Source organism: Muntiacus reevesi, chromosome 2 (assembly GCF_963930625.1).
Source record: "Muntiacus reevesi chromosome 2, mMunRee1.1, whole genome shotgun sequence".
NCBI classification, from domain to species: Eukaryota; Metazoa; Chordata; class Mammalia; order Artiodactyla; family Cervidae; genus Muntiacus; species Muntiacus reevesi.
In genome coordinates this window covers 206,553,970-206,572,036 of record NC_089250.1, presented here as the reverse complement: position 1 = coordinate 206,572,036, position 18,067 = coordinate 206,553,970, and the positions used below count along the sequence as shown (strand labels likewise).

Genomic DNA, 18,067 nt, shown 5'->3' with positions numbered 1-18,067 from the left:
AACCGTTCCTAGGAGGGCGTGTGTACCTGCTTGCCTCGGGTTCACAGCTACTCGGGGCAGCCCCTTCCCAATGACCTGAGCACGGAGAACCACATATCCTGACTCCTAAGTTCAGGCCAGCTGCTTCCTTGGGAAAAATCAACCAAATTTAAACTTTGTTTCTAATCCTGGGTTACTTCAGGGATCTTTGTGGGTGCTTTTCAGTTCAGTTGCTCAGTTGTGTCCGACTCTTTGCAACCCAATGGACAACAGCACGCCAGGCCTCCCTGTCCATCACCAATTCCCAGAGCTTGCTCAAACTCATGTCCATCGAGTCCGTGATGCCATCTAACCATCTCATCCTCTTTCACCCCCTTCTCCTCCTGCTTTCAGTCTTTCCCAGCATCAGGGTGTTATCCAGTGAGTTAGTTCTTTGCACCAGGTGGCCAAAGTATTATCGCTCCAGCTTCAGCATCAGTCTTTCCAATGAATATGCAGGACTGATTTCCTTAAGGACTGACTGGTTTGATCTCCTTGCAGTTCAAGGGACTCTCGAGTCTTCTCCAACACCACAGTTCAAAAGCATCAATTCTTCGGCGCTCAACTTTCTTTATGCTCCAATTCTCACATCCGTACATGACTACTAGAAAAACCAATAGCTTTGACTAAATGGACATTTGTCAGCAAAGTAATGTCTCCTACTTTTTAATATGCTGTCTAGGTTGGTCATAGCTTTTCTTCCAAGGAGAAAGCATCTTTTAATTTCATGGCTGCAGTCACCATCTGCAGTGATTTTGCAGCCCAAGAAAATAAAGCCTGTCACTGTTTCCATTGTTTCCCATCTATTTGCCCTGAAGTGTGATAGGACTGGATGCCATGATCTTAGTTTTTCTGAATGTTGAGTTTTCAGCCAGCTTTTTTACTTTCCTCTTTCACTTTCATCAAGTGCTTTTTGATTAATAATAATAATAGAAGGTGGGGGTGTGCTTTTGACCAACAGTAATTTTCCTTCTTTTTTTCCTGCTTCTTTTTCAGCCATGCCACACATCTCAGGGTTCTTAGTTTCCCAACAAAGGATCAAACCTGTACCTTCTGCAATGGAAGGTGGGTTGTCTTAACCACTGGACCACCAGGGAGGACCCCAACTGCAATTTTCCTACCCACCTTTTATATAATTTACTTTTTGCACATGCTATAAAGTTCAAAAGGTACAAAAGCTCAGAGCAGAAAGTCTCCGTCCCACTCCTGAGCCCACCCCCACTCAGTTACCCTCCCCTTGAGGCAGCTCTCTGACCAGGCTTGAGAGGTGTCTTTCCCGAGGCAGCCTCAGCATTTACAATGACACAAAAGCAAGTAACACCTGTCATTCTACACCTGGATTTTCTTCACTAATGTCTTGGAGTTTTCTCCATATCATTCCATAGACATCTTCCTCATTCTTTAACACTTTTTTGCTTTGGAATAATTTTAGTTTTACAGAAAAATTACAGACAGTAGACAGTTCCTATCTATATATCTTTCACCCAGCTTCCCCCGATATTAACATCTAACACCTGCGGCACACTTGTCAAAACTAAGAAATTATCATTAGTAAAATACTATAATACCAATGAAGTGATATCATTTATTCCAGTTTCCCTAGTTTTTCCACTAAGAGCGTTTTCTGTTCTGGAACCCAACCCAGGATACCCCTAGCATCTAGTTATCATGTGTCCCCTTAGCCTTTTCCAACCTGTGACAATTTCTCAATCTATTCATATCCTGAGGACCTTAACACTTTTGAAGAATACTGGCTAAGTATTTTGTCGAATGTCCTGCAAAATTTCTGATGTGTTCTTGTGATTAGAATGGGGCTATATGTTTTTGGAACGAATACTTCAAATGAAATACCCTTCTTAATGCATCATATTAGGGTATTGACAGCACAACATTAATGGCAATATAACCTTAATCAGTAGGCTAAGATTGTGTCTGCTAGGTTTCTCCACGGAATTTTTTTTCTTTTTGAACTTTATCCCTTTGAAGTGAGTCACTCAACCCAGATCACACACAAGGGGAAAAGAATTAAGCTCCATCTCCCAGAAGGGGTCGGCAAGCATTTCCACACATTATTTGGAATTCCATGTGAAAGATTTGTGCCTTTTCCCCTTTTAATCATCAGTCAGTCATTTTTTCAAAACTGAAATATAATTGATTTACAAAATTAGTTTCAGAGGTACAACACAGTGATTCAAAAATTTTATATTATAAACTTGTATAGTATAGTATAAATTTTATAGTACAGTATAGTACTATACTATACTAGCTTCTGTGATATGGTATAAACTTTTTTAATAGTTTATAGTATAAATTTTTATACTACATTTTATAGTATGAAATATACTTCACTTGAAGTTCTTACAAAATGTATTCTCTGTAGCTTATTTATTTTCTATATAGTAGTTTGTGTCTCATAATCCCCTAAACCTTTTCCTTCTCCCCACTGGTAACCAGCAGTTTGTTCTCTGCATCTGTTCCTGATTGTTCATATTCATTTGTTTTATTTTTTTTAGATTACGAATATAAGTATTAACATACAGAATTTGTCTTCGTCTGACTAATTTCACTAGACTTAGTACCCTCCAGGTCCATCTATGTTGGTATGATGGCAAGTTTTCATTCTTTTTTATTGTTGAGTAACAGTCCATTGTGTGTGTGTGTGTGTGTATGTGTGTGTGTGTGTGTGTGTACACTACATCTTCTTTATCCATTCACTTGTTGATAGATGCTTAGGTTGCTTCCACTTCTTGGCTGTTGTTAGTCACGCTGCTATGAACATCAGGATGCATGTATCTTCTGGAATTAGTGTCTTCATTTCCTTCAGATATATACCCAGTGGTAGAATTGCTGGATCATACGGTAGTTCTAATTTTTGCTTTTTGAGAAACCTCCATTGTGCTTTCAACAGTGGCTGCACCAATTTACATTCCCACCAACAGTATACCAGAGTTCCCTTTTCTCACATCCTCACCAGCATTTGTTTGTGATCCTTTTTGATGGTAACTGTTCTGATGGGTGTGAGGTAATATCTTATTGTGGGTTTGATTAGCATTTTCCTGGTGATTAGTGATGCTGAGCATCTTTTCATGTGTCTGCTGGCCCTCTGTATGTCTTTGGGAAAATGCCTACTCAGGTCTTCTTATTTTAAAAATCAGATTGTTTGTTTGATATCGAGCTATATGAAGGGTTTATATATTTTGAATGTTAACCCTTATCAGTCATATCATTTGGAAGTATTTTCTTCCATTTAGCAGGCTGTCTTTTTGTTTTGTTGATAGTTTCCTTTGCTGTGCAAAAGCTTTTAAGTTTAATTAGGCCCCACTTGTTTATTTTTGCTTTTTTTCCCTTTTCCTTAGAAGACAGATCCAGAAAACTACTGCTCTGATTTATGTGAAAGAGTGTTCTGCCTGTGTTTTCTTCTAGTTTTATGGTTTCTGGTCTTAACACATTATTGACTGGTGATGTATTAAAACATCTTTTGTTGGCCGAACGTTATTGACCAGAGATGATTTAGTATTCACCTTCATAACAAATCACTGGCCACAGGTGTTAGTTTCTGCGAAAATTCCCTGGTTAATAATGTGTAAAATTTAGGACTTTAATCCATTTTGAGTTTATTTTTATATACGGTGTGAGAACATTAGAACATTCTCTAATTTCATTGATTTATATGAACCTGTCCTGTTTGCCCAGCATCACATATTGAAGAGACTGTCTTTTCCCCACTGGATGTTTTTGCCTCCTTTGTCATAGATCAATTGGCTACAGTGTGTGAGTTATTGCTGGGCTCTCTATCCTATTCCACTGACCTATATGTCTGTTTTGGGGCCAATACCATACTGGGCTTTGTGTTTTTTGATATTTGTTTGTGGCTGCGTCAGTCTTAGCTGCAGCAGGCGGGGTCTCTTGTGGCTCACGGGCTCCAGAGCGCCTGGGCACTGTAGTTGCCACACACAGGCTTGGTCGCCCCTCACATGTGGGATCTTAGCTCCCACACCAGGGGTCTTATTTCCTGTTGCAGCCTTTTCTTTTCCACTTAGGAAAGACCCTGTAACATGGTTTTTAGAGTGGGTTTAGTATTGATTAGCTTTTAGTTTTTACTTGTCTGACAAGTTCTTTACATGTCCTTCCATTCTAGATGAGCTTCCCTCCTACCTCTAGCTGGTAAAGAATCTGCCCACAATGCAGGAGATGCCGGTTCGATTCCTGGGTCAGGAAGATACCCTGGAGAAGGGAAAGGCTACCCACTCCAGTATTCTTGGGCTTCCTTTGTGGCTCAGCTGGTAAAGAATCCGCCTGCAATGCGGGAGACCTGGGTTTCATCCCTGGGTTGGGAAGATCCCCTAGAGAAGGGAACAGCTACCCCCTCCAATATTCTGGCCTGGAGAATTCTATGGACTGTATAGTCCATGGCGTCACAAAGAGTCAGACACAACTGGGTGACTTTCACTTTTCACTTTTGTTTATGACTCTCTCTGCATCCCTTTAGAATTTTCTTTTTAGCTTCTGCCATCTTAATTATGATATATGTTGGCATGGATCTCTTTGGATTCATCTTTTCTGGGGCCCTCTATACTTCCTCTACCTGGATATCCATTTCCTTCTTCAGGTTCAGGATGTTTTCACCCATAATTTCACCAAATACATTTTTGACCCTTTTCTGTCTCTTCCTCTTTTGGGATCTCTGTTATGTAAATGTTGGTACAATTGATGTTGTCCCAGAGGTCCCTTAAACTGTTCTTATTTTTAAAATTTGTTTTGCCTTTTTCGGATTGGATGATTTCCATTATTCTATCTTCCAGATTACTTATGCATTCTTCTGTGTCACGTAGTCTCCTGTTAACTCCTTCTAGTGTTTTTCGTTGTTATTGTTATAGTTATTGTAATCTTCAGATTTGACCAGATTTTCTTTTTATATTTTCTAATTCCTTATTAAAATTATCACTGTGTTCATCTATTCTTTTCCCTATATTAATTAGTATTCTTATTACTAAGTCTTTGCACTTTTTTTCTTTTAAATTATTTATCTCTGTTTCATTAGTTGTTTTTCTTGTTCTTGCTTTTGAAATAAACTCCTCTGTCCTCCCATTTTGATTAAATGTCTCTGTCTCCATGGAATTAGGTGAGACAGTTACCTATCCTGGTCTTGTGTGAGAGCAAGCCTGTACAGTCCGTGTGAGCCCAGTGGCTTTTCTGGGAGAGCTGGGTCTGACACGCGTGCATGTGTGCAAAGTCGCTCAGTAGCGTCTGACTCTTTGCACCTCTATGGTCTGTAGCCTGCCAGGCTTCTCTGTCCATGAGATTCTCCAGGGGTTGCCATGAGTGGCAACTGAGTGGGTTACCATGCCCTCCTCCAGGGGGTCTTCCCAGCCCAGGGATGGAACCCAAGTCTGTCGTCTCCTGCATTGGCAGGCTGGTCCTCCCCACTAGCGCCGCCTAGTGGAAGCCTGAGCACACGTCATCACCCCCAGGGTGTGTGGCCGTTATCACCTTGACAGGAAGTGAGGCTAGAAACTAGAGGCTAGGGCTGGAGCCTGGTTTGAGCTGGGGCATCTCTCTGTCAGTGGCCAGCACATCCCTTTCGGGTGTGGGCCAGGCCCCACGCTGCTGGAGCAGCAGTCCTGAGCATCAGGTCCCAGCTGTCCATTCCCTCTGTGGGTGCGCTCCCTGCTCCCCGCACTGGCGCCTTTGTCCTAAAGGGGAGCCGCGCTGGGCAGGAGGGCTGGCGTGCGCGCTCAGCGTGGGCTGGGGCGGCCCTGCACCAGCCCGAGTTCCTGTTCCCTCCCTTGCTCCTGCCTCCGGAAGCACCAAAATTGGCTTCCCTCGCCTGTCCAGGTGCGGTGCGGGGTCTGAGCTGGCTCTGTCCCCACAGCCCTGCAGTCCCCTCAGCCGGGGCAGCCTCCGCCCTGGTGTGGAGCTGTGCCACGGGGCAAGAGGGGCCGGGCAGACGCTCAGCTCGGGCTGGGGCCCCACTGGGACGTTTCAGAGAAGCTGGCCAGAGTCCCAGACAGCTTTAATCTGTTTCTTCTACCTTGGTTTTGGAAATCAGCAGTGTGGGCACACCCTTCAGGAGCAGTCTAGGTTTCCTACAGCCCTGCTGTCTGCACCACTGGTTCCCAAACTAGTTTAGGGGACTCATTCTCCCAGGGTCAGGCCCCCAAGCCTGGGATGCCCAGTATCCCCAGGGGATATCTCCAAGGTCTTGTAATCCCCCTCCTCTTCTGTGTCCACTCCCAGGGGTGCAGATCACCACCTGATCACTTTTCTTCCCTTCCTGCCTGATTCTGTGTGAATCTTTCTTACAGCCTCGGTGGTATGTGTCCTTCGCTGCTCCCCAGTTTTCAGTGAGAACTGCTCCACCTCACATGCATTTTTGATGTGTTCAAGGGGGTAGGTGAGATTGTGTCCTCCTGTTCCACCATCTTGATCTGCTCCAACTTCATTTTTTAAGGACAGTCTTTCTGCAAATAGATGTCTTGGCTGGCAGTTTTTCTTCTAGTTCTTTAAATATGCCACTCCAAGGCTTCCCTGGTGTCTCAGTGATAAAGAATCACCTGCCAACAGAGGAGATGCAGGTTCTATCCTTGGGTCAGGAAGATCCCCAGGAGAAGAAAACGGCTACCCACTCCAGTATTCTTTTTTTTTTTAATTTATTTTTTCCATTTATTTATATTAGTTGGAGGCTAATTAGTTTACAATATTGTAGTGGTTTTTGCCATACATTAACCCCAAGCACTTGTCTCATGCATCCAGCTTGGGCTGGTGATCTGTTTCACCCTTAATAATATACATGTTTCGATGCTGTTCTCTCTAAACATCCCACCCTCACCTTCTCCCACAGAGTTCAAAAGTCTGTTCTGTACTTCTGTGTCTCTTTTTCTGTTTTGCATATAGGGTTATCGTTACCATCTTTCTAAATTCCGTATATATGTGTTAGTATACTGTAATGTTCTTTATCTTTCTGGCTTACTTCACTCTGTATAATGGGCTCCAGTTTCATCCATCTCATTAGAACTGATTCAAATGAATTATTTTTAACGGCTGCGTAAAATTCCATGGTGTATATGTACCACAGCTTCCTTATCCATTCATCTGCTGATGGGCATCTAGGTTGCTTCCATGTCCTGGCTATTATAAACAGTGCTGCGATGAATATTGGGGTGCACGTGTCTCTTTCAGATCTGGTTTCCTCCACTTCAGTATTCTTGCCTGAGAAATCCCATGGACAGAGGAGCCCAGTGGGCTACAGTCCATGGGGTCACAGAGAGTCAGACACAACAGTGACTAAACAACAACCATATGCCACTCCATTGTCTTCTTCCCTTGCTTCTGAGAAGCCAGTTGTTAATTGCACTGTTCCCTTGAGTCATTTTTCTCTTGCTGTTTTTTGACCTTTCCTTGTTCTTTCATGGGTTTCCCTGGTAGCTCTGACAGTAAAGCGTCTGCCTGCAATGCGGGAGACCGGGAGACCCGGGTTGGATCCCTGGGTCGGGAGGATCCCTTGGAGAAGGAAATGGCACCCCGCTCCTGTACTCTTGCCTAGAAAATCCCATCGACTGAGGAGCCTGGAAGGCTACAGTCCATGGGGTTGCAAAGAGTCGGACACGACTGAGTGACTTCTCTTTCACTTACTTTCTTTGTCCTTTTATGGTATATTTAGGGAGGGATCTCTTTGTGTTGATTTAACTTGGGATTCACTGATATTCTTGGATCTGCAGATTTAGTGATCTTTATCAAATCTGAAAGTTTGAGGGCCATTATTTCTTCAAATGTTTTTTCTGTCCCTGTTTTTAACCTCCTTTTTTCTGTGACTACCATTTCCTGTGTTGGTATACTTGACGTTGCCCATGGGTCCTGAGGCTCTGTTCATTTTCAATCTTTTTTTCTGTCGCGTATTCATGCCTGGGCAATTTTTACGATCTGTGTTCACGTTCATTGATTCTTCTACCATCTCACATCTGTTGTTAAGATCATCTAGTGGGAGTTCCCTGGTTTCAATCTTTTTTTCTGTCGCGTATTCATGCCTGGGCAATTTTTACGATCTGTGTTCACGTTCATTGATTCTTCTACCATCTCACATCTGTTGTTAAGATCATCTAGTGGGAGTTCCCTGGTGGTGCAGTGGTGAAGACCTGCACTCACCCTACAGGGGGCACAGGTTTGATTCCTGGTTGGGGAGCTAAGATCCTGCATGCTGAGCAGCATGGCCCCAAAGAAGAGGGTCCCTCCTGCTGTTCTTTTATGACCATACCTACACCCCCACTTCCAACTCCTGAAAACCAGGAAGAAATGTTATCCAATTCTACAATTGTCATTTCAAGAAAGTGATATAAGAGAAATCATATAGTATGTGAACATTTAAGACTGGCTTCTTTTACTTAGCACGATGCCTTTGACATCTATCCCAGCTGTTGCATGTATCAAGATTTCATTCCTGGGTGTCCCTGCTGGTCCAGTGGTTGAGAATATGCCTGTCAAAGCAGAGGACACAGGCTCAATCCCTTGTCCAGGAAGATTTCACACGCTGCAGGGCAGCTAAGCCTAAGTGCCACAACTCCTGAAGCCTACACACCCTAGGACCTGTGCTCAGCAACCAGAGAAGCTGCTGTGATAAGCCTGCACACCGCAACTAGAGAGTCGCCCCCACTCTCCACAACCAGAAAAAGCCTGAACAGAGCAATGAAGACCCAGCAAGCCACAAATAAAGTAAGCAAATAACATTTGAAAGAAAGAATCCTTTCTTTTTGGAATCTTCTTACACTGTTGGTGGGAATGTAAATTGGTGCAACCGCTATGGAAAACAGTATGAAAGCTCCTTAAGAAAACTAAAAATAGTTGCCATATGATCCAGCAGTCCTATCCCTGCACATACATCTGGCCAAAACTCTTAATTTAAAAAGATAAATGCACCCCAGTGTTCATAGCAGCACTATTTACAACAGCTAAGACATGGAAGGAACCTAAACGTCCACTGACAGATAAATGGATAAAGAGCATGTGATATATATAATAATAATACATGTTACATGTATAGACACATATATACTGGAATACTGCTGCTGCTGCTGCTAAGTCATCTCAGCCGTATCCGACTCTGTGCGACCCCATAGACGGCAGCCCACCAGGCTACCCCGTCCCTGGGATTCTCCAGGCAAGAACACTGGAGTGGGTTGCATTTCCCTCTCAAATGCATGAAAGGAGAAGTGAAAGTGAGGTCGCTCAGTCGTGTCTGACTCTTAGCGACCCCATGGACTGCAGCCCACCAGGCTCCTCCATCCATGGGGTTTTCCAGGCGAGAGTACTGGAGTGGGGTGCCATTGCCTTCTCCAATACTGGAATACTACTCAGCCATAGAAAGAAACAACGCCATTTGTGACAACGCGGAAGGACCTACAGATAGTCACACTGAGTGAAGTCATTCAGACAGAGAAAGACAAGCACCGTACAACATCACTCACAGGTGGCGAAGCAAACATGATACAAATGAGCTTATTTATAAAACAGACACTGATTCACAGACATAGAAGACATACTTATGGTTACCCAAGGGGAAACAGGCAGTGAAAGTGTTAGTCGCTCTGTCGTGGCCAATTCTTTGCAACCCCTGGGACTGTAGCCTGCCAGGCTCCTCTGTCCCTGGAATTCTCCAAGCAATAATACTGGATTTTCCTGACCCAGGGATGGAACCTGGGTCTCCTGCATGGCAGGCAGATGCTTTACCATCTGAGCCATCAGGGAAGCACGAAAGAGGCATGAGGAGAGAGAAATTAGGAGTTTGGGGATTAGCAGGCACAAACTACTATACATACAAACTACTACAGAAGGTCTATCTTCTATGATATACACAAGGTATATCATAGAGAACTATATTCAATATCCTATAATAACGGAAAAGAATATATATCATATTCTATTATATATATAATGTGTGTACATATATATATAAATTGAATCACTTTGGTGTATACCAGAAACTAACACAACATTACAAATAACTACAAGAAAAAATATAATTAAAAACGAGTTTATTTCTGGGACTTCCCTTGTGGCCCAGTGGTTTAAGACTTCGCCTTCCAGTGCAGGGGGCGTAGGTTGGAGCCCTGTTTGAGGAACTAAGATCCCACATGCTATGTAGCATGGCCAACAAAGAATGTATTCCTTTTTATTCCTGAAGAGTGTTTCACAGTATGAGCGTACCACAGTGCTGTAGATTAAATTTTTGTGTTGCCGTATGGAGAAACTGAGCCCAATATAACAGTATTTAGAGGTGGGACTTTTGGGAAATGATTTGGTTGTGAAGCCAAGACAATTAAGAATGGGATTAACACCCTTATAAAAGAAACTCCGGGCTTTCCTGGTGGCTCAGCAGAAAAGAATCTGCCTGCCAGTGCAGGAAACATGTGTTTGATCCCTGGACTGGGAAGATCCCCTGGAGAAGGACATGGCAACCCACTCCAGTACTCTTTCCTGGGAAATCCCATGGACAGAGGACCCTCGTGGGCTACAGTCCATGGGATCGCAGAGTTGGACATGACTTAGTGACTTAACAACAACAAGTGAAATTCCAGAATAGGAGGCAGGCTGTCATCAGACATCAGGTCTGCTGGAGCTTGGATCTTGGACTTCCCACTCTCGAAATGTGAGAAATAAGTTTCTGTTGTTTATAAGCCTGCCTGCCTATGGTAATTTGTTATAGCATCCCAAACTGACTAACACTCACAATTTGTTGAACCATCCATTCACCCACTAAAGAACATGTCGAATCATTTCTGGTTTTTGATTATTACAAATAAAACTGCTATGAACATTCATGCACAAGTTTTTTTCTTCTTGTTTTAAGATTTATTTGTTTATTTTTTATTTTATCTCTGGCTGTGCTGGGTCTTCATGACTTTCTCTAGTTACAATGAGCAGGGGCCACCCTCTAGCTGCAGTGTTAAGGGCTTCTCATTGCAGTGGCTTCTCTTGTGGTGACTCCCAGACTCAAGAGCACAGGCTTACTGGTTGTGGCGCTGAGGCTTAGCTGCTCCGCGGCGTGTGGTATCTTTTTGGACCAGGGATCGAACCTGTGTCCCCTGCATTGGCAGGCTGATTCTTAACCACTGAGCCATCAGGCAAGCCCGTGCACAGGTGTTTATGTGAACATACATTTTGATTTCTCTGGGATTTCTGGTTGTATGGTAATTGCACATTTAGTTTTATAAGAAATTCCACACTGTTTTCCAGAGTATGCGTGCCATTTTACATCCCCCCGGCAATGTATGAGTAACTCAGTTTCTCTGTGTCCTTGCTAGCATTTGATATTGTCACTATTTTTTTGTAATTTTAGTGATTCTGGTAGGTGTGCAGTGACATCTCATTGTGGTTTATTTATTTGGTTGCATCAGGTCTTAGTTGCTGCGTGGGTTCTCTAGTTATGGCCCATGGGCTTAGGTGCCCTGCGGCCTGTGGGATCTTCCCACACCAGGGATCGAACCCATGTCCTCTGCATTGAAAGGCAGATTCTTTACCACTGGACTACCACGGACATCCCTCACTGTGTTTTAATTTGCATTTCCTTAATGGTTAAAGATGTTCAATATCTTTTAGCGTGCTTATGTGAAATCTGTAGATCTTCTTCAGTGAGATGTCTGTTCCTGTTTTCTGCTCATTTTCTAATTGGATTGTTGGGTGGTTTGGGGTTTTGTTTTGCCTTTACTGTTGAATTTTGGGAGTCTTTGTATATTCTAGAAAGCAGTCCTTTGTTGCATATATGGTTTGCAAATATTTTCTCCAACTCTGTAGCTTACCTTTTCTTCCTCTTGACAGCCTTCCACAGAGCAGCAAGAGTTTTACATTAAAAAAAGATTTATTTGACTGCATGGGGTCTCAGTTGCAGCACGCAGAACCTTTGATCTTCTTTTGCGACATGTGGGATCTAGTTTCTGGCCCAGGAATCGACCCTGGGCCTCCTGCATTGAGCCACTGAACCACCAGGGCCATAAAGAAGGGTGAGCACAGAAGAACTGATGTTTTACATTTTGTTGTCATTGTTCAGTTGCTAAGGTGTGTCTGACTCTTTGCAACGCAATGGACTGTAGCACGCCAGGTTTCCCTGTCCTTCACCATCTTCTGGAGTTCACTGAAACTCATGTCCACTGAATTGGTGATGCTATCTAACCGTCTCATCCTCTGCCGCCCCCTTCTCCTTTTGCCTTCAGTCTTTCCAAGCATCAAGGTCTTTTACAATGAATTGGTTCTTTGCATCAGGTGGCCAAAGTATTGGAGCTTCAGCATCAGTCCTTCCAATGAATATTCAGGACTGATTTCCTTTAGGATTGACTAGTTTGATCTCCTTGCAGTCCAAGGGAATCAAGAGTCTTCACCAACACCAAAGTTCAAAAGCATCAATTCTTAGGCACTCAGCTTTCTTTGTAGTCAAACTCTCACATCCATACATGACTACTGGAAATACCACAGCTTTGACTAGGTGGACCTTTGTCAGCAAACTGATAGCTCTGCTTTTTAATATGCTGTCTAGGTTTGTCATAACTTTTTGTCCAAGGAAAAAGCATCTTTTAATTTCATGACTGCAGTCACCACCCACAGTGATTTTGGAGCTCAAGAAAATAAATCCTGTTACTGTTTCCATTTTTCCCCCATCTATTTGCCATGAAGTGATGGGACCAGATACCATGATCTTAGTTTTTTTGAATGTTGAGTTTTTTAAACCAGCATTTTCACTCTCCTCTTTCAACTTCATCAGGAGGCTTTTTAGTTCCTCTTCACTTTCTGCCACTAGAGTGGTATCATCTGCATATCTGAGGTTATTGATATTTCTCCTTGCAATCTTGATTCCAGCTTGAGCTTCATCCAGCCCAGCATTTCACATGATGTACTCTGTATATAAGTTAAATAAGCAGGGTGACAATATACAACCTTGATATACTCCTTTCCCAGTTTTGAACCAGCTATTGTTCCATGTCCAGTTCTGTTACTTCTTGACCTTCATACAGGTTTCTCAGGAGGCAGGTTAGGTGGTCAGGTATTCCATCTTTTTAAGAATTTTCCAGTTTGTCGTGATCCACACAAAGGCTTTAGCATAGTCAGTGAAGTGGAAGTAGATGTTTTGTCTGAAACTCTCTTGATGATCCAGTGGGTGTTCGCAATTTGATCCCTGGTTCCTCTGCCTTTTCTAAATTCAGCTAGTACATCTGGAAGTTCTCGGTTCACATACTGTTGTAGCCTAACTTGATGGATTTTTAGCATTACCTTGCTAGAATGCAAAGCAATTAATGGTAACTTGAACATTATTTGGCATTGTCTTTCTTTGGGACTGGAATGAAAACTGACCTTTTCCAGTCCTGTGACCACTGCTGAGTTTTCCAAATTTGCTGGCATATTGAGTGCAGCACATTCATAGCTCATCTTTTAGGAATTTAAACAGCTCAGCTGGAATTCCATCACCTCCACTAGCTTTGCTTGTAGTAATGCTTCCTAAGGCCCACTCAACTTCACATTCCAGGGTGTCTGGCTTTAGGTGAGTGATCACACCTTCGTGGTTATCCGGGTCAAGACCTTTCTTGTATTGTTCTCCTGTGTGTTCTTGCCACCTCTTCTTAAAATCTCTTCTGCTTCTGTTAGGTCTTTACCATTTCTGCCCTTTGTCACGCCCATCTTTACAGGAAACACTCCCTTGATCTAATTTTCTTGAAGAGATCACTAGTCTGTCATTCGCTGTTTTCCCCTATTTCTTTGCACTGTTCATTTGAGGCTTTCTTATCTCTCCTTGCTTTTCTTTGGAACTCTGCATTCAGTTGGGTATATCTTCCCCTTTCTCCTTTGCCTTTCACTTCTCTTCTCAGCTGTTTGTAAGGCCTCCACAGACAACCACTTTGCCTTCTTGCATTTGTTTTTCTTGGGGATGATTTTGTTCACCACCTCCTGTACAGTGTTAGAAACCTCCATCCATAGTTTTTCAGGCCCTCTGTCTACCAGATCTAATCCTTTGATCTATTTGTCACTTATACTGTAAAATCATAAGGGATTTGATTTAGGTCATACTTGAAAGGCCTAGTGGTTTTCCTTACTTTCTTCAACTTAAGTCTGCATTTTGCAATAAGGAGCTGATGATCTAGGTCAGGTCTTGTTTTTGCTGACTGTATAGAGCTTCTCTATTTTTGGTTGCAAAGAATATAATCAGCCTTATTTCCGTATTGACCATGTGGTGATGTCCATGTGTAGAGTCATCTCTTGTGTTGTTGGAAGGTGTTTGCTATGACCAATGCGTTCTCTGTTAGCCTTTGCCCTGCTTCATTTTGAACTCCAAGACCAAACTTGGTTACTCCAGATACCTCCTGAGTTCCTACTTTTGTATTCCACTCCTATGATGAAACAGACATCTTTTTTTTGGTGTTAGTTCTAGAAGGTCTTTTAGGTCATCACAGAACCATTCAACTTCAGCTTCTTCAGCATTAGTGGTTGGGGCAGAGACTTGGATTACTGTGATATTGAATGGTTTGCTTTGGAAACGAACCAAAATCGTTCTGTTGTTTTTGAGACTGCACACAAGAACTGCATTTCGGACTCTTTTGTTGACTATGAGGGCTACTTCATTTCTTCTAAGGGATTCTTGCGCACGTAGTAGATATAATGGTCATCTGAATTAAAGTTGCCCATTCCCATCCATTTTAGTTCACTGATTCCTAAAACGACAATGTTCACTCTTGCCATCTCCTGTTTGACCACATCCAATTTGCCTTGATTCGTGGACCTAACATTCCAGGTTCCTATGCAGTATTGCTCTTTATATCATCGGACCTTGCTTCTATCACCAGTCACATCCACAGCTGGGCGTGGTTTCCACTTTGGCTCAGCCTCTTCATTCTTTCTAGAGCCATTTCACCACTCTTCTCTAGTAGCAGTAGCTACATTTTGATGAGGTCTAATTTGTCAGTTTTTCCTTTTATGGATTGTGCTTCTGATGTCATATCTATGGTTCCTTTACCTAGCCCTGGACATTAAAGATTCTCTGTTTTTCACTAAAGTTTTATATTTTACATGATCCATTTTGAGTTAATTTTTGCATAACTTATGGGGATTTAGGGGCTTCCCAGGTGGTACTAGTGGTAAGGAATCTGCCTGCCAATGCAGGAGACGTAAGAAGTGCCAGTTAGATCCCTGGGTCGGGAAGAACCCCTGGAGTTGGAAATAAATAGCAACCTGCTACAGTATTCTTGCCTGGAGAATCCTATGGACAGAGGAACCAGATAGGCTACAGTCCATGGGGTCGCAAGGAGTTGGTCATGACTCAGCAACTCAAAACACACGCACACACACACACACGGTACTGTATTTTTAATTGTGGTTTTCATTTTTTGTTGAAAACTGGACATTTTAGCTAATATATTGTAGTAACTGTGGATTCTGATTCCCCCCCCCCCCCGAGGCTGATGTTATTGTTTCATTTTTAGTAAATAGCCTATACTCAATTTGTAGAAACTATCTTCTCCATGGTATGTAACCCATGATGTCTCTGCTCAGTTTAACTTATATTTTGTTTTTTGTAAAATAAAAACCTCCGAAGAGATTGCCCTTAGGTCTACATAGCATAGAAGTCAGGCAATGCCTGGTTAGAGGTTCTGCTCAAACATCTTGACATTTGCCTATAGGTCTGGGGGCGAGTGGGGAAGCCTATTCAAAATTCAGTCTGTTTTCAAGTTTATCCCAACTTCTAATACTTCCCAGTACAGAGCTTGAATCCTTGGGTCTCCCGTGTGTGTGCACGTGGCCTCCCATTCTCCCAGGGATGTGTGGAACCTCTCTGGTTCTTTTCCAGGAGTTTCTTGGTAAATTTCTCTAGAGTCTGCCACCCACCCCAAGCTTTCTCCTTTCACTTCCTATCAAGTTTGCTATTTTTACAAGCAATGCCACTGAACAAGAGTTTTTCACCTTTCCCTCTAGAGCAAGCCCAACAATGAAACTGCTAGCTTTTAAAGACACCTTCACCCTGGTAACACTCTAAGCTAGGGATGAGGGAGAAAATGGAAACAGTTCCAGGCGAAATACTTAGTGTTCTTTCTGGAAGTTCAGCCATCTTTCCATAAACAGTTGCATCTCAATTTTTTAAATTTACTTGCCTTGAGTCAACTTTCAGAGCCCTGAAGTGGTTGTCTTGACAATTTCACCCTGTTTTACAACTGCCCGACACTTTGCCAGAAATACTCGGACACCCCTAAACCTCTGGGAACCCAGACTCCAACCTCCTCGCTTCAGCCCCAGTGGATAAACCCAGCTTCTTAAGGTAGACCTCCCTCCGTAGGTGAGGGAAGACTCAGAAGCTTTCGGGTCGAACTTGCAGAACCAGAACTCAGTACATAACTAGCAGCCTCTGACATCACCACCCCGCCCTGCAATCCAAGGCACCTGATTTTACCAGTGGACACTCACGATTGCAGATGAGTCCTAGCCTCTCCCTCCTCCATCAGAGCTCATGAGGAATGTCAACTTTCACATAGTTCAATGGGCCCGATCACTGCTCAAGTTGCCCGATTAACCTTTAACTTTTCCAGGGACCAAAGTAGGGAGGATGTGACTAGGACAGTAGACAGGGCTTGTGGGCTCAGCTCTGGTCTCATTTCTCTCAACTGACCCCCAAGTGCTAGACTCCACGCCACCACCGCATTCCCTGCATGGAGGGGATCTAAGTAAGCGGGCTGACTCCAGGCCTCCACATTTATCATCTGTCTCTGTTGCTGACTGATGTAAGTCGCTCAGTCGTGTCTGACTCTTTGTGACTCCACGGATTGTAACCAGATAGGCTCCTCTGTCCATGGAATTCACCAGGCAAGAATCCTGGATGGGTAGCCATTCCCTTCTCCAGGGAATATTCCTGACCCAGGGATTGAACCTGGGTCTCCCACACTGCAGGCAGATGCTATAGGCTCCACATATTTTGATTCACTGAATCTTCACAACTCTAGGAAGTAAACGCTATTACTCCTCACTTTTACAGATGAAAAAATGGAGGCAGAGAGTATAAATTAAATTTGCCCAAGGCTTTCCAAGAGAAAAGTTGGCAGTGCCAGAATTTGAACCCAGACAATCCAATTCCTGATCCTAAACCCAAACTCCTAAACACGAGGTCTTATTGCCTCCCCACATGCTACTATCTGTTCACAATCTGGTCACTGTGACTGCTGGCAGAACAGTGCTTTTATTTTTTTTTTTTCCATTTATTTTTATTAGTTGAAGGCTACTTACTTTATAATATTGTAGTGCTATTAAATAGCAGGCTGCCTTCCTTGAAGTTGACCATGCAATCGATTTAGTGGTTAAGCCGTTTTTCAATTAGATAGAAGAAACTAAAAATGTTAATTGGCAATGCATGTCCTATGTGATAAGCGTGGTTTTCATTTCATGAAATGTGTTATATACACTCTCTTTGCAGATCAGTTCTCATCAGATGATAGGAACCTACTACAAGGGCAATACCGCTGTTGACAAAGACTAGAGCTTGGAGGAGATCTCTCCGCTTTGCTAGTTCTCACCTACCAAACCAGAGGTGACCCACCGGCCTCGCTCTTGGACACCACCCCCCCACACTTCATTATAATGTTTCCAGAGCACCTATACAGTTCCATTGTTAACCTGCTCCGCCCCCACTGTATTCAGGCGGCTCCTGTTCTCCTTGCTTTACAGATGGGCAATGGACACAGGTTAAGCCACTCAGCCTAAGTTACACGGCCCGCTGTGAATTGGGGCCAGAGCTCAGACCTGCCACGCTCACTCTGAGAACACCCTGCATGGACTAGACGGCGGTAAGACATCTCCTCACAGAGACTGCGGGGCCACCCGGCAGCAGCCTGGAGGCATCTTGTCCTCCGGTGGGAGGACAGATCCCTGTGGGACCCCATTCCCCACCCATCATAAGCCAGGGCCCTGGGAGCAGTCTCTGCCCCCTGCCTGAATGCCCCAGGCCAGCACTCGCCGCTCTCTGTGTGACTTCAAAGCGTACCTCTTTTCAAGATGCCTCCTGTGATCGCCGCAGCTGAGGCATCACGGCCCTCAT

At 43.5% G+C, this 18,067-nt stretch overlaps 1 non-coding gene across 1 annotated transcript; it reads right to left on the bottom strand.

The window, feature by feature from the left end:
* Positions 1 to 9,683: 9,683 nt before the first annotated feature.
* On the bottom strand, positions 9,684 to 9,756 carry TRNAG-GCC (transfer RNA glycine (anticodon GCC)). Its single transcript has one exon. It is a non-coding gene; the product is annotated as a tRNA-Gly (tRNA).
* Between the last annotated feature and the right edge of the window lie 8,311 nt (positions 9,757 to 18,067).